We start from the raw sequence: 10,188 nt of genomic DNA, 5'->3' as shown, positions 1-10,188 counted from the left end.
CCACTGTCCTCTTGACATATACGACTCTTTTGTCAAATATTCAAGAGATAGTGACAATTCTTTATCAAGACAAAAACTTCACACAATTTGCCTTAGATGGTCTCTGTTTAATCCAAAACATCACAACTTACCAACTTCAAATTTACAAGACTAGAACACATTTTACTCTTACATTTGACAAGTGTTAAAAAACTTCTTTAAGATATGTTATATAAGTTACAATCTTGGAGTATGACTCTAAGAATTTTTTTGGAACGAAGTATGACTCATCTTCTTGATTTAACCATTTCAACAACTCATGATTCCTCTTCTTAGTCATAGGAATGCACTAAGATGTCCTTAGAGGACCAATTGTGATATGGTTTCTTAATCATTAAGATGATCACAAAACATTATACTAAAGTACTCTCCCATCATTTCAGATTTGAGAAACTTTTATCTTTCTGCCTAATTTGATTCTTCTTATTCATTCTGTTATACATTGAAACTTTTTCAATGTTTCAGAATTATACTTAAACTGGTAAGTATAACCATATTTACTAAACTTTAGTAAATCGTGACGAATAATCTTATCGGTCTTTTGTGGTGGACTTGACCAGTGCACAAGAATGTGTACTCGATCCCTTAGTCCTTCACTTGACTCACATATACATGTGAACAAGGAATTAGTCTTAATTTTCTCAAAGATGAAAATTCTCATTCATGATACACTTCAACTTGCATGATTCCAAGTTTCTATCCAACTGAAACTTAGGTGATGAGAATCTTTCCTTGTTTGGTAAATTTAGACACTACCACAAATGAAAGAATCAAATTCATATTTCCACTCTTGCTATTAATGGAATCATATAAAAAACAATTTTCCACAAATGCCATTGTAAGGATATTTTAAAAAAATAAAATTAAAAACCCTTTTTTTATTTTAAAACTTTGCGGAAAAACTTATCCTTATAGTGCATATGCAAATGAAAAACTTGTTAACTATTCCTAAGAAATATATCATAACTCCTAAGTAACAGCTCAAAATTCTGATCACCAAACCATGCGATCGAAATCCATCTTTGCGATCAGAATCAGCATATACTTCCTTTAAGCTTCCTCTCTTTTCTTTGATTCTTAAAACATCAACATATGACCCAGTCACATTATGTAATAAGAATCTCTAAATAGGAACTTAATAGAGTTAGACAGTGGACTTTACCTGAAGTAGAGTCAAACTTTTGACTTTACCATCCTTATGATCTTTCAGGTAAATTTGGCAACTTCACAACCAATTCCCCTTCAGACATAGCCTTTCTCTTTACCATTTGGTCAACTGAGTTGACTATGGCCGATCCCTTTTCGTTAGGAAGAGAAAACTTTTCTAGATATCCAATGTTACCATTATCGATATCCATGGAAGTTTGGGAAGTTGATCTTCTAAACAAATTTTTTTTACTAGTCCTCCAAATCATTGCTGATTCAGCAGCACCAAGCAAATAGATAAGATCATTAAGGGTCATGTCATAGTCTGTTTCATAGTAGTCCCAAAGGAAGTCACTATGTGACTTAAAATGTGGTTGAACATCCAACTTCCTCAAGACTTTGACACCCAACTCTCCCGGCTTGTCAATATGTGACTTTATCTCCAAGATGTGAGCACACATAGACTTTGCTTACCAAAAGGGCTTAAGTGACCTTAAAATTTTCAAGAACTTGTGGGTTAGAGAGAATAATTGGAGGAGGTGAAAGAAAAGAAGTATGATTTCCATGAGCCACACCATGGGACATCATCTTCATTAGGAAAGCTTGTTCCAAGAGATTTAGGATGACCATAGATGTCTAAACCAGACATCTAATATGGGAGATATTCAAGAAAGTTAATTTAAGTCCTTAATATAACACCCAATTTGAAAAATTAAGGTTAGGAACCAACACAATATTTTATAACTTGGAAGAGGGATGTCGTAATCCAAGCTATAAGATATTTGAAGGTAGGCGAATGATGATTCACCAATTTCCACCATGAAAAATGAAATATTATATTAGGTTTTAATTGGATTTGAAACTCCTAGATCTTTTGAGATTCATTGAACTTTTCAATGGCATGTTTTAATCTCGATTGTGCCCTCTTAAGTTTTATGACTGGGATGCCGAGGATCACAAAACAAGGTGTGAATAACCATGCAAATATACTTGGTACCCTTAATATTTACCCCTCAATCGATTTGTCGGTTAACCACACGCGCTCTACCGATGATATGACAAACATTAAGTTACCCTTTGCCTACCTTGTTAAATCTAGGTTAGTGTGCCGGTTACCCATACGCGCTCCACTAACGAATTAAGCAAAGTGCAAAGTGTAATTTCATGGGTTAGCACCAAATTCATATTTTCCTAAGTAACTTAGATTGGGAATCCATAAGAGGTTATTTACTTAGTATCATTAATACTTTTAATGAAGGGAGAATTCCAGTCCTTGTCATACCTGTTCGACTAACAACCCTCCAACAGTTAAGGAAGCGGTAGGTAAGAGTGGACACCCATTAAACTACCATTTTATAGGAAGTAACCTTTTACCCCCCTTATAGACCGGATTTGTGAATGAGGCCTACTAACGGTAAGACTGACTTTGTTCTTATACGTATATATAAATATTAAACCTATAATATTATAATAGTATAAGGGTTGAATTTTAACTTTTAAAATTCTAAGGGTTTAATTTGGGATTAAAGTATTCATAAGGAAAAACTTTAAAATTCCAAAACTTGAGGGCAAGTTTTGAACAATTCAAAAACTATTCAATTCCATAACTTATGATTTTAAAGTAGTTTTAATTAAAACAAAAAAAAAACTCTTCAAGTTCCATAATTTGAGGACAAGTAATGGAAGACTTTAAACCATTAAAAGAATGTGACTCTTCCTTATTCATAACTTATGGAAATCTTAATGAGTTTTATGAATCTTAAATGTGACTTTTGATATAAGTTGAAGACAAGTTACAAAAACACATTTTAGAATCAACTCTTAGATTAATTTGGATTGAAAACACATTATCACATAACTTTTCTATTAAACTAAGCAACTCATAAAAACAATATAATTCAAATCAAACTTTTTCATCAAATTAGCCTAACCATTAAACTAATACAAAACATGAATCTATTGACAATTATCTTTGAAATTGGATTAGCATGAACATTACCACATCAAAAACAGGTTTAGAAGTCCAAAAAAAGCTTAGAGTAATGTTCCTAGAACCAACTCGACGATTTGGATGGTTTTATGCATGGACTCGGCGAGTCCACTGTCTAGAACAGCAGAAAATCGAATTGTTCAGCATTTTTCAGCAATTTGCATCAAGTATAAGAGAAAACAAGCCTAGGCTCTAATACCACTGTTGGGTTTTGAGCATTCTAACACTCCTAAGTGTACATGCAATCCTAAATACATTGGATCTATGTTTTCTCTATTATACATGCAAAACATTGATTCATATGTAATAAAGCAAGTTAAAACACATACCTTTTGATGTAGCTTGATTCCATGGAGCTTAAGAGCCTAGTGCCTCAAATGTGACACCTTAAATGGTTCACACAACATCAAATGAATTGGAATAACTTAGAGAGAAATAAACCACTTCATGAAATCGGCTAGCCCTCGCTCTTCTTAATTAGTGGTCGATTTTGGGAAGAATATGATGCTTATATAGTGTGTCACAATTAGGGTTACACTATGTAAATGTTAATTGCCATCGCTTTTCATTTCTTGGATCCTTGGGTTCAAAAACACCATGGAGCATCCATGGAGTATCCTATGAGATTTAGCCCAACTTGATAAACCATGGAGTATTAGCCCACTATACAAGTATGGATGATTTACACAATTAACCCATATATTTAATTAGCCTCCTTTTGATCACTTAATTAATTCCAAATTAATTATTGATCAATACTAATTAAATAATATTATTAATATATTAGAACTTATAATATGTTAATAAACCTTAAGTGTTATTTCTCTCATTTAGTCTATCCAAATGCATGATGCCATGCAACCCAAATGGACCATGCCAAGTCAGGTCAAGTACATACCAATTATAGTTATGGACTTAAACACTAATCCAACAGTAACTACCAATTCTCACGACGTGAGTACTAGCATGTCATGTTGTTAGGTTGAATCTGGAACAACTGGATGCATGACTATTTAGTTAGTCACAATGTGAGCAGACACTTTGTCATGTCATGATGACGTGGACTTGACTGGTTAAGCCCTAAAATTCATTTGAAGTCATGACATGAACACCTATGTCTCACAATGTCAAGAAGGAACTGTTCGGGCCTGAAACACAGAGAAATATAAGCTCATGAGTTGACACCCCTTTGGTCACGACGTGAGACTCGTCTGGAAAGAACCAATTTGTTTTTATGAGTTGTTTGTGATCAATTCTTTGGGGTATTCTTTTAAGGGTGTTAGAGTGCTTGTAAAAAGGTGGTTTTCTTCTATTCACAGCTTCAAAAAACTTAGACTAGAGGTGAGTCATTTCTTATGTGGTTTAAGCAATAGTTTGGAAGGATAGCATACAAATATACTTGTGTTCTTGTCTTTTTATGTTATATGAAGTAGAAATTGAATGTCAAGGGTATAATGTAACATGGACATGCAATGTTATTGATGATGCAATTAAATTAAGAAATTCTTGTATTCTAGAATCCTTGAACTAATCAATTGGTCCAATATGTCACACCCCCGAACCAGACGGCAGAAACGTCCAAGGGCTATTGTGACTCAATTGAATACCATCACAATGAATATACATGAAACATAACATCATACATTACCAAGCATTGAAATGTTACAACCGGTAGCGTTTACATTCAGTACATTGGTCCATAATACTACATGCCCAAAAAGTACATTGTTCGATACTATTTAAAACAACAGCAAGACGTTACTGAATACATATTTCCTTTTCGATTTACTTGTTACCTGAGAATACAAGTATTTTGAAAACGGTCAACATATGAAATGTTGGTGAGTTCATAAGTAATGATTGAAATATAGTGGTTTGTATTGTTTTCAAAATCACCAGAAAATCCGATATTTTCTGAAAAGAGCATAGTATAAAAAGTGTGAAGATCCGTAAGTATGCTTGTTTGTTTCTATAAATGTAAAAGTACGATTTGTAAAACTCGGTATGTAATCTCGTAGGTGTATTAATTGAAAACCCTAGGAAAACCCGATGTTTTCCTAATACTTTGCATCAAATGATTTATATCTTGTTATTTCGTTACGACGGGTGTATTCGTTGAGTCCCGGTGACGTTGGATTAATTATGGATTGTGAATTGTTATAAACACACATTAATGAAAATGACTAGTTTACAACTATACAAACGATCCCTTAGGCGTCGCTCGCACTATTCACTTAATCCAATCACCCGGACTTCTCGTAGCCCCAAAACCGAGGAGGAAAAGAGGGTGCGAAGCCCCGATATTTTCCGTAAGTCGTTCAAGGCTATCGTGAATGTGAAGGGCCCTTAGCCCGACTCGCATTTGGTGAATTCTCGACTTTACTAGCAGCACCAGAAGGCCCTTGGGGTCCAACAGCACAAAGCCTGTAAAAGTCCTTTTACACGAAATTAGGTCATATAAGACCCAACTACATGTAAGCGAGTTTCCTTCGGGCCTTCTGGTAGTGATAGTACCGGGGCACTACAGAGAGCTTGTTTCAGGGTTCGGAATGCGACTTCTTGTTTGTCCGTCCATTTGAATGGTACGCCCTTTTGTGTAAGCAAGGTAAGTGGCTTGGCGATCTTAGAGAAGTTTTGAATGAATCTCCTATAGTAGCCTGCTAGACCCAAGAATTGACGGATTTCCGTGGGTGTTGTTGGGATTGCCCATCCTTCAATAGCTTTGACCTTAAAGGGATCCACATGAATTCCATCTTGGCTAACTACATGACCTAGGAAGTTCACACTCCGGAGCCAGAACTCACACTTGGAGAGTTTTGCGTATAGCTTTTCCGATCGCAGAGTTTCTAAGATTTGTCGGAGACGTTGGCCATGCTCTTCTTTGCTTCGGGAGTAGACGAGAATGTCATCAATGAAGACGATGACAAAGTTGTCGAGGAATGGTCGGCAGATTCGGTTCATCAGATCCATAAATGCGGCAGGGGCATTTGTTAGACCGAAGGGCATTACGACAAATTCATAATTTCCGTAGCGAGCTCGGAAAGCGGTTTTTGGAATATCCTCTTCCCGGACTTTATGTTGGTGGTATCCAGACCGTAGATCTATCTTTGAAAAATAACTAGCTCCTTGGAGCTGGTCAAATAGATCATCGATTCGTGGGACTGGGTAGCGATTTTTAACAGTGAGTTTATTTAACTCTCTGTAATCGATGCACATTCTAAAAGATATGTCCTTCTTTTTGACAAAGAGGACTGGAGCTCCCCATGGCGAGTAACTAGGGCGGATGAATCCCTTGCCCAAGAGTTCACTGAGTTGGCTGGACAATTCCTGCATTTCAGCAGGAGCTAGTCGATAGGGTGATTTAGCAAGAGGATTTGCTCCTGGAACGAGGTCAATTCGGAACTCCACTTGTCTCTCTGGGGGTACTCCTGGAAGATCTTCAGGAAACACGTCTGGGAACTCACATGCTATGGGAATGTCTTGAACGTTAACCTCTTCCTTGATTTTATCCACTATGTGAGTCAGGAACGCCAAATTGTTCTTTCGTAGATGTTTTCGTGCCTTGATGCACGAGATGAGGCGAAGGTTCATGCTAGGTTTGTGTCCGTAAATTACTAGGGTTTCGTGATTAGGAAGGCGAAGGCGAACGACCTTCTCGTGACACATAATTTCAGCATGGTGGGGGCTTAACCAGTCCATGCCAATAATCACATCGAGACTCCTAATTGATACAGGCATTAAGTCTATTTGAAAGACGTGTTGATTTAGGGTTAGGGTACATCCGATGTAGATTTCCCCAGTGGATTCGGTTTTCCCATTGGCCATTTCCACCGTAAAGGTTTCATTTAGCTTCTGGGGCTGTTGTTTTAATAAATGCTTAAACTTATTGCTTACGAAACTTCGCTCCGCTCCGGTGTCAAATAGGATACATGCATAAGTGTTGTTTAGGGGAAACGTACCGGTAACAACAGCAGGGTCCTGAATCGCCTCTCCCTTACCCATGGTCAGCATCCTTCCTGTTCCTCCGTTTCTGGGATTGTTGTTGTTAGGGCAATCTCGGTGGAAATGCCCAGTCCTCCCACACCCATAGCAGGTGTGGCTAGGCCCTGCATTATGGCCGCCGGTGGTGATGTTGTTGTTGTTGCGATTGTTGTTGTTGTTGCTGTTTCCCTGTTGTTGGTTCTGGGGAGGGTAGGTCCTGCAGTACCTCGCCGTGTGTCCCCTTCGATTACAACTGGTGCACTGCAACTCCTTGCATTCTCCATTGTGATGGAAACCACATTTGTTGCACTTGGGAAGATTACTGGAATAAGGTCTAGGAGCATTTGAAGCAGCTGAGGCTGGAGCATGTGGTGTGGCTGGAACCGGTGCGGTGGCAGCATTAACTGCCACTGTCTGCTGCTTCTTAGAGGTCTCGGGGCCCTGACGCCCCTTCCTCTTGTTGTTCTTCCCTTTCTTTCCATCACCTTCCTTCTTTCCTTTAGTCTCCGCTGGCTACTCACCCTTTTTGTTGTTATGGTCATACAGCTTCTTCGCCAATCTTTTTGCACTGTCAAATGTTTCGGGGTTTGCAGCTATCACATTTCCTTGGATTGGTGATGTTAGTCCCCAGATGAATCGCTCAATCTTCTTTCCTTCCGAGGTGATCATACATGGGCACAACAGAGATAGTTCACTAAATCTCGATATGTAGGCATCGATATTCGCATTCTGCACAGTGAGGTTCCACAACTCTTGCTCAATTTTCTGAATCTCACCTCGTGGGCAGTATTCAGCCATCAACATTTCTTTCATTTCCGACCACGGCATGGAGTTGGCTACAGGGAGTGTCATGGCTTCCACGTGTCCGTTCCACCAAGTGAGCACTTGATCGACAAAAGTGCAGGCTGCGAACTTCACTTTCATCTCCTCAGGACAATCGCATATCTCGAATACCGATTCCACCTTCTCGATCCATCGCTTCAGAGTGATCACCCCTCCAGTGCCGTTAAAAGTTCGTGGTTTGGCGTTTGTGAAGTCCTTGTAGGTACATGTTTTGGTGGGTCCTTGATTCATCCCGTTGTTCGAACTCCCGGCCCCTTGCCCGTTGCCTCCTTCATTGTTCCCTTGGTGAATTTGTGCCATAGCTGCGGTGACCGCAGTAGACACGGCCGCCTGGAATGCAGTGGAGTCAACTCCAGGTGGGGTTGGTCCAAGGTTTCCGCGAGTAGGTCGGCGAGGCATCTTTCTATCATAAAACGGAAAGATGTTGAGTGTTTGGGGTTTCTGGGAGGTTGTGACCCTACTGACTAGGTGCAAGGTACGAACTTAAACACTCCTACCATTTAACATACAATCATAGATTCTCAACACATAGCAATTTGTAATATCATAGCAAAGCACGTAAAAGTTTACTAATATTATCCGCATTTGATACATGAAAGATTTGTTTGTAAGAGCATACATGAGTGACACTAGTTCGACAGCATAACGGCTCTATAAGTAGTGTAGTCACTTAAACATAGAGTCGGGGTACATAGCATAGTTCCTAATGACCTACTAAGATAAGTCTATCCCTAACCGCGATGAGCCGCGTCCTACGTAGTGGCGGGGACATATGCCAAAATGTTGTGCCAACAACTGAGCCATCTCCGTCATGTCTGCAATAACCTCGTCCCTCTCATGCTCAGCTCGCACTGCCCGGGCCTCCATAGCATACAACTGTTGTCGCAGTGCGGCGATCTCAGCTTCGGGAGAACGGTTCTCCCTTGGGGGGTTCATTGGTGGAGCGGGGTGGTCTGGTTGCGCCTCGTCCACACACGACGTGACGTGATCCTTGTCCCGCTCTTGCCCTTCCTCGACGTCATCGTCGGTCTCTCCAAACTCATAGTCGATGTCTATGTATTCGTCAGGTCGGACGTTATGTGCTTCCTCTGGATTCCCTTCTGGTTCATCTTCAAGCATCTCGTGAGCCACTAGGACTTGATGAAACTGGATACCCGGCTGATCTCCCTCCATGACGACTGGGGGAAAGTATAAACTATCGTCACTCCCATGACTATGATATATACTAAACAGACGTTCTCTTTTTTGGTGATAAAGGGGTATAGTTTTAGGTTCCCTAGCTATCACGATCTCATCAGAACGTGTGTTAGTTATACTTTGGAGAGAATGTAGTTGATCAGGCTACATCCACTCCTTGGTACCTCTAAGAACAGTCCTGAATTAACCGAGATACTAGCATTATCTTGTTTGGTTCGGCGTTATGTTCCTTATTCCTGATGCAAGCAAAGGTGTTTTATTGTTGTATTATACTTGTTTTGTTCAAATTTGTGTTAGTCCCTCTTTTGGTTTATAGTTGCATATCAATGTATGGTTAGATATGCTAGTTCACTATAAACCTGGCTCTGATACCAACCTGTCACACCCCCGAACCAGACGGCGCAAACGTCCGAGGGCTATTGTGACTCAATTGAATACCATCACAATGATTATACATGAAACATAACATCATACATTACCAAGCATTGAAATGTTACAACTGGTAGCGTTTACATTCAGTACATTGGTCCATAATATTACATGCCCAAAAAGTACATTGTTCGATACTATTTAAAACAACAGCAAGACGTTACTGAATACATATTTCCTTTTCGATTTACCTGTTATCTGAGAATACAAGTATTTTGAAAATGGTCAACATATGAAATGTTGGTGAGTTCATAAGTAATGTTTGAAATATAGTGGTTTGTATTGTTTTGAAAATCACCAGAAAATCCGATATTTTCTGAAAAGAGCATAGTATAAAAAGTGTGAAGATCCGTAAGTATGCTTGTTTGTTTCTATAAATGTAAAAGTACGATTTGTAAAACTCGGTATGTAATCTCGTAGGTGTATTAATTGAAAACCCTAGGAAAACCCGATGTTTTCCTAATACTTTGCATCAAATGATTTATATCTTGTTATTTCGTTACGATGGGTGTATTCGTTGAGTCCCGGTGACGTTGGATTAATTATGGATTTTGAATTGATAT

This window comes from Lactuca serriola, chromosome 8, assembly GCF_051521515.1.
Source record: "Lactuca serriola cultivar US96UC23 chromosome 8, Lser_US96UC23_V15, whole genome shotgun sequence".
NCBI classification, from domain to species: Eukaryota; Viridiplantae; Streptophyta; class Magnoliopsida; order Asterales; family Asteraceae; genus Lactuca; species Lactuca serriola.
Note: the sequence above shows the minus strand (reverse complement) of the source record.